The sequence below is a fragment of the Bos indicus genome, unplaced genomic scaffold (genome assembly GCF_029378745.1).
Source record: "Bos indicus isolate NIAB-ARS_2022 breed Sahiwal x Tharparkar unplaced genomic scaffold, NIAB-ARS_B.indTharparkar_mat_pri_1.0 scaffold_68, whole genome shotgun sequence".
Taxonomy (NCBI): Eukaryota; Metazoa; Chordata; class Mammalia; order Artiodactyla; family Bovidae; genus Bos; species Bos indicus.
In genome coordinates, this window is record NW_027223729.1 from 279,252 (window position 1) to 285,269 (window position 6,018).

The 6,018-nt window shown below is 44.0% G+C and overlaps 1 long non-coding RNA gene across 1 annotated transcript; it reads right to left on the reverse strand.

The window, feature by feature from the left end:
• Window positions 1-1,089: 1,089 nt before the first annotated feature.
• Window positions 1,090-1,798, reverse strand: LOC139182038 (uncharacterized). Its single transcript, XR_011565625.1, has 2 exons — window positions 1,676-1,798; window positions 1,090-1,494 (listed from the first exon to the last, which is right to left on the reverse strand). It is a non-coding gene; the product is annotated as an uncharacterized lncRNA (long non-coding RNA).
• Between the last annotated feature and the right edge of the window lie 4,220 nt (window positions 1,799-6,018).

Below are 6,018 nucleotides of genomic sequence, written 5' to 3' on the forward strand. Positions count from 1 at the left end.
TTGATGCTGATGGTGAAACTCTGTTTTAATTCTTTCTAAAATGTTTTCTGAAAAAACACAGGATTCCTCTGGTAGAGACTCTGCATTATATATCTCCATATTTGATTGACTAGCCCTTAAAACTATTCAAACACTTCAAAATTAAAGTTAACACCAAATAAAATATTCAATACTCTTCTTTTTAAACCCTGAAAAGTGGTAGAACTTGGACTAACAAAAGAGTTTATTGGGGAAGAATGTTTTACAACTTTATTTATTCAGAAATACTAGGCGATGGTGATAAATATAAGACCAGCTTTTACACATTCTTATATTAATATTTTACCAAAAGTCTCTGTGCTGACTTCTCTGGCTGTCCAGTGGTTAGGACTCCATGCTTTCACTAGAAGGGGAACCGGTTCAATCCCTGGTCAGGGAACTAAGATCCCGCAAACTGCATGGTGTCCCCCACCCAAAAACCTTATCTGTGTGTCGTGATCCTGTTAGTCATCTGCACGAGGATTGGGCCACCATCACTGCCCTGCCCTTGGGAAAACACTGCTCCCACAAATTTCTTAGGATAACAGTGGCCTAATTTATATTTGGTCTCATCACTCCAAACATAAATTTAATCTTTGGGAGTGCCAATTGTAGGTTTTAGTTGTATCCGCATTTTGTGCCTCCTGAGCACCTTTAGCTGAAAGCATAGGGGAGTGATGCAACAAAGCCAGTTCTGACGTAAGTGGCCAGGAGGTGATTTCTGCCTTCCTCCTTTAGGGGAAATATGACATTCACCATCCCCATGTGAGCTGTCTTCCCATCTATGTTCTGGCAATCTAGACCCTAATGTCACTCGACACCTGAAACAATGGCCGTAACACCGCACCACTACTCCTTGCCACTGAAATCAATTATTAAGCAGGGTTATTCACCTTCAGTGCAGACTCCTGACACAGTCGAGACCTCTACTCTCTGGCTACCTGGGGATCTGAGGGTCTGTTCCCTCAGCTCTTTGGGACCGCACATCCCTCCCGACTCAGGTGCTCACCTCTTTGCTTCCTTCCCTCCCTTCCCATCAGAAAATTCACACACACACAAATATCATCTTTTCACCATTTGATGTGTATTTTAATAGCAGCCATCAGTTTACCATGTTAGTGTGAGAGTCAGTCTTTTCCTGGTTGGCCATTTCTAAGAAAGCAGACCTCTAGAGACACATTTTAAACTGACCTTTTCTATTCAGTTAATGGCTGCCCAACTTGTACTTCTTCAGGGTCTCTCATTCTGCGGTGGCTGAGCTTACCTTCTCTTTTGATTCTGCCTCCTTCTTTGACTCTGCCTCATATTTTGGTACCCTTTTCGGCTTTGATTCAGTTTCTTACGTGCAGAGGAACAGAAAAAACAGTTTGGTTTTCTTGTTTTCTTCACCTTCTTAGACTGAGTGGCATATGATTGGATTTTCTTTCCCAAGGTTCCTTTCAGAGGTCTTCTGACCCTCATGGTCTTATTCCGTCCCTTGAAAGACAAGAGAAGTGTATTAGTTTTGAGGAAAGGGTATAATGTCTGAGTTGGAAGGGAGATTTCATGAAAAGGGAAGTGGGTTGATGAGGGCTTTTGTGGCAGGGAAGGGCAGTGTAGAGGTCTTGGGAAGCAAAGTCAATGGAGAACGTGGGGAGCATAGATGGAATCATCTTACCTTCACACTGCCTCTGTACCTCTGCGGACAAAGGCTCTTCTTTCGTCCTTTCACCCTTGAAGCACACTGCATTGGACCTCTTATTGGCTGCCGTGACTTCCTGGTTACCTTATGATGATAGCATGAAATGGCCTAACCCAGAATCTCTGCCTCTGACCTCTCTATATATACCTCCTCAGGACAATGAGGAGCCACACGGTTCAATCTGATTGGTCAGCTAGGCACTCCCCCAGCCAATGGTGGCTTTGGGGTCTTACACATCACAATGTACCACTGTGCCTATCAACATGGGTTAGTGGATGCTGAGGGAGGCCATGATACAACTTTCTCACCCCTGACACCTCTGTGTGTCTGACTCTGGAGAGTGGTGATTCAGGGGCATGTTGTTTCTTCTCATGACCCTCAGACTTTCGTTCAGTGACCTTTATTCTTGGACTTATATGTCCCCCTTCAACACTCCTCCTTCCTCCATCCCTGTATGAACTTCTACCAAACACTTTTCACTCCAAATCTGTTCCTCAGAGTCATCTAGTTATTTCAACTTTCGACCACCCCCTTCCTAGTGGGGGTTCTTGAGGGGCTTAAGGAAATTAAGAGCAAGCACTTAACAGGGAAAAAGGTAATTAAGAACAGGTTGGATGTTTTTGCTATTCCAATGAGCTTTAGAGACCCAAAGACTTGGTGAATCCTCAGTCTGTTGCCCCAAAGTCTATATACCCCAAAGTCTCCACAAAATTACACATCAGAGCAAAGAAAGTCATAAATGTCTACTCCACTAATATTGTTTGGGACACTTCAACTCTCATATTGAGTAGGGAAACTCAACTTGACCCATCTACTAGAAATACATTTCCGATTAAATAAAAAAAGAAAGGTGATCTAAGACAAAAGTCAGATGACCAATGCACCACTGTCTCTTGACTGAATCACTTCCCCAGTGGTCCCTCATTCACAGTTATCATCAGGTAGGGCCCAATGTGGAGCTGACCAATAGCTGAGCAGGAGAAATACCAGTAGGTATCTCACTGATAGTTGGTTGCTTATTGGCAGGGCCGAGCGATGTACTGTCCAATTGCTGGGTATGACCTGTTGCTTAGTAACAGACTGTGGAGTAATACAGCAAAGCCATGGCTACCTGCTTATGGTTTTGTCATGCTTCTCTGTTCCATAAGGATACGTTGGGTTCAGTGTGCTTTAATCTTTTTGACTGACTCCTTTCCCACTGCACATTTTGATTTCACATGCTTTTTTAACTTTTGTACATCATTTTTTTCTTTATATTCCCAGGCATGCCAGTAAGCAGTGCTTATCTATATGCCCCTCTAACTTCTGCCACATGATTGCATGTGCCACATATATTATAGCTAATATTTCAAAGCCAACAAGAATGTCAAAGCCAGCCCACCTTGAGAACTACTTTGACAAACCTTAAGCTCACAGTGATTCTTATTCTATTAACAATGTAACAGAGCAGCGTGAGCACAGCCCTATGCAGTTAGCTATTGATGTGCTTTATTTCAACCCATGCTGTTCCTAGGCAACAGGTGTAGCTCAGCCTTGCTTGGTGCCTCAGATGGCCCCATTGGCAAGCAGCCAACTGTCAATGAGTGACCATTCGTTGTCCTGCTCAGCTATTGGTCAGCAAAACCATTGGCCCTGCCCCCCAGTTACTGTCAAGAAGGGAGTAATGGGGAAGTGATTAAGGAAGGGTGGTGTGGTGGTCATCAGCTGGAAAGTGAGAGAAGAGGCAGATTCAGGCATTCTTTTGGAGGGCTTGGAGATCACCCAGCCTTGGGCCATTGGGTGAGCTGGAGGTCCCAGGGAATAGACTGGGGACGACATCCTGTAGTGCTTCAGAGCCTTCACTAAGGCCCTCAAGTAGCCTTGGCCCAGGCCTTGAGGAGTGGTGAACCTCTTCAACATCCCTGTCTATGCAACCTACTAGCAGTGGCCATATTCCTGGGCCTCAGTCTCTGAGAACTGTTCTCCTTACTTGGACAGCCTGAGGAGACAGGACCTATTGGGTTGGGTGCCTGGCTCCATCAAGGATGAGAGCTGGGCAGAATGTGGGAACCTTGCCCTGAAGGAGCTCCCAAATGTGATCTGTTTCTGTTTATCCAGGATGGGACATTTTAAGGTGAAAGTTGTGCCTTGAGACTTTGCCCTCTTTTGACAGGGCAAGAATGACAGAAAATAACATTCATCTGGTAGAGATATATAGAACATTATTACCTGACCATGACCTAACTTTAAGCACAAAGGATGTGACACCCAGAAGTCTATAACAACTTACCACAACTCTCTGTGACATTTGCTTTTAAATATACTTAACTGAAAACGTTCAGTAACTTTGAGTTCTTAGGAAAAGAGCCACCCACATCCTTGTATGAATCTGTAATAAACTTTTCCCTGTTGCAAACTCTAACATTTAGTTTTGATGGGCCTCATTCTGCATCAAGCACGTGGATTTGCAATTTTTATAACAACCATACTGTCGAAGGGCTGACTTAGCCTCTCTTAAACAACAGCAGAGACTGGCCAAGTGCTCAGAGTCATCCATAAGATAGCCACTGACTAGGCTTGGCTAAACTTTAGCCATGCTTCTCTCCCCTGAACTTCAGATTTCCCCCACGCTTGAGCAAGCACTAAAAGTCAGACATTTCTGACTTCTTTAACAGCTCCTTTTAAGAATCAGCTCACTACAGAAAGAAACACTTCCTGTCAAACTGCTCCACTATGCTGTCTGTTCATCCATCCCCAACTCTTTCCCTATCTAACACACACACACACACACACACACACACACACACACACACACACACAGACACACACAAACTGACACCCACACACATAGTTGCTGCGCACCCTCCTTATCTTCCATGTTAATGAAATATCTTTTTCTGTTCCTTTTTGAGACACGTTAAGAACTTGTGTCCAAAGCATTCTCCCTATTGCAATCAGTTCATTTCATTTGTTCAGTTGTGTCCGACTGTGTGCAACCCCATGGACTGCAGCACACCAGGACTCCTTGTCCATCAACAACTCGCAGAGCTTGCTGAAACTCAAGTGCATTGAATCCCTGATGCCATCCAACCATCTCATCCTCTCTCATACCCTTTTCCTTGTCCTTCATTCCTTCTTAGCATAAGGATCTTTTCCAATGTTACAGTTCTTTTCATCAGGTGGACAAAGTACTGGAGTTGCAGCTTCAGCATCAGTCCTTCTAGTGAATAATCAGGACTGATACCACACGTCCATGGAGTGGTGGCTGCATGGGCACAGGAGGGACTAGAGGAGCTACTGTACGTTCAAGGTCAGGAGTGGTGGCAGTTAGGAGATATACCTCATCGAAGGTAAGGAGCAGTGGCTGAGCTTTGTTGGATCAGCCCTGAAGAGATACCCTACGTCCAAGATAAGAGAAACCCACGTAAGACGGTAGGTGTTGCAAGACGGCATCAGAGGGCAGACACACTGAAACCAGAATCACAGAAATCTAGTCAATCTAATCACACTAGAACCACAGCCTTGTCTAACTCCATGAAACTAAGCCAGGCCCTGTAGGGCCTCCCAAGTTGGGCAGGTCATGGTGGAGAGTTCTGATAGAATGCGGTCCACTGGAGAAGGGAAGGGTAAAGCACTTCAGTATTCTTGCCTTGAGATATGCATGAACAGTATGAAAAGGCAAAATGGTAGGATACTGAAAGAAGAACTCCCCAGGTCAGTAGGTGCCCAATATGCTACTGGAGATTGGTGGAGAAATAACTCCAGAAAGAATGAAGGGATTGAGCCAAAACAAAAACAATACCCAGTTGTGGATGTGACTGGTGATGGAAGAAAGATTCAGTGCTATAAAGATCAACATAGCATAGGAGCCTGGAATGTTAAGTCCATGAATCAAGGCAATTGGAAGTGGTCAAACAGGAGATGGCAAGAGTGAATGTCAACATTCTAGTAATCAATGAACTAAAATGGACTTGAATGGGTGAACTTAAGTCAAATGTCCATTCTATCTACTACGGCAGACAGTAATCCCTCAGAAAAAATGGAGTAGCCATCATGGTCAACAAAAGAGTCCAAAATGCCGTAGCTGGATGCAATCTCAAAAACTATAGAATTATCCCTGTTTGTTTCTAAGGCAAACCATTCAATATCACAGTAATCCAAGTCTATGCCCCAACAAGTAACAATGAAGAAGCTGAAGTTGAACGGTTCTATGAAGACGGACATGACTTTTTAAACCAACACCCAAAAAAGTTGTTCTTTTCATTATAGTGGCCTGGAATGCAAAAGTAGGAAATCAAGAAACACCTGTAGTAAGAGGAAAATTTGGCTCTGGAGTATGG